Raw genomic sequence first — 967 nt, 5'->3', positions numbered from 1 at the left:
TTCTCTGGTTAAAGAATAGATCCTGGATAAGAGTGATTATACTCATAACAAGAGAAAACTCAATATCACAATAGAAGAGTTAAAGAAAATAAAACCACAAAAAAAACACTTTCCATGTCTATTAACAACTCTAATTACCTTTTCTATTTGTTATTGTTGTTTATTATTAGTCTGTTCACTACTCATTTTCACTTGATTGCTGACTTAAGATTGCTTCCTTAGACTTATTTATTCTTATTTGTTGCTACATGATTTGCAATCCTTATTGTTCATGATAAGAGTTTCTTATTGAGGTGGTGCTATGACAATGTTTTTAGTCCGCTATTGTAAGTTAAACAGATCTGATTTGATGTCTTTTTTCTTTTGAATTTAAAATTGTTGAATTGTTATTGATAAAGATTTAGATTATTGTTTTTCATAATAACTAAAACTTGTGTTCTTTGAGAAGAGTATATCATGCTATAATGACTATGATCATGGTAGATCTAATGTTGGGAATACAACTATGTCAATTTTTTGCATTATTCTTTAAAGGGTACTAGCTCAATGGAAGAGCACCTGCTTTATAAGTAGGAGGATGGTGGTTCAATTCCATCGTGCCCTAATATGACTAAATTAATAATTACCAAACATGTACTACCATATATACTACCAAATACATTACCAAATAAACTACCAAATATACTACCATATATACTACCCAAAAAACTACCAAATATACTACTAAATAAAGTACCAAAATTACCAAATAAACTACCATATAAACTACCAAGTAACAACAATGAACAACTAAATCAATGACCTAATCAATGATTAAAATAGTTTAATCATAAATTTGGTTGGGAGATAAATGTCTAGCAATAAACTAGCATTGGTCACTTGATCAAAATTAGTCACATATCTACAATTTTTAGTAGTTTATTTAGTAATATATTACTAGTTTTGTACTAGTGTAAGTGGGAATCTT

The 967-nt window shown here is 28.2% G+C and overlaps 1 non-coding gene across 1 annotated transcript; it reads left to right on the top strand.

The window, feature by feature from the left end:
• Positions 1-532: 532 nt before the first annotated feature.
• Positions 533-604, top strand: TRNAI-UAU (transfer RNA isoleucine (anticodon UAU)). The gene has a single exon. It is a non-coding gene; the product is annotated as a tRNA-Ile (tRNA).
• The last annotated feature ends 363 nt before the right edge of the window (positions 605-967 follow it).

This window comes from Cupressus sempervirens, chromosome 2, assembly GCF_028749045.1.
Source record: "Cupressus sempervirens isolate cs-2001-9-10 chromosome 2, ASM2874904v1, whole genome shotgun sequence".
NCBI lineage: Eukaryota > Viridiplantae > Streptophyta > Pinopsida > Cupressales > Cupressaceae > Cupressus > Cupressus sempervirens.
Note: the sequence above shows the minus strand (reverse complement) of the source record. Positions and strands in the feature narration are given on the sequence as shown.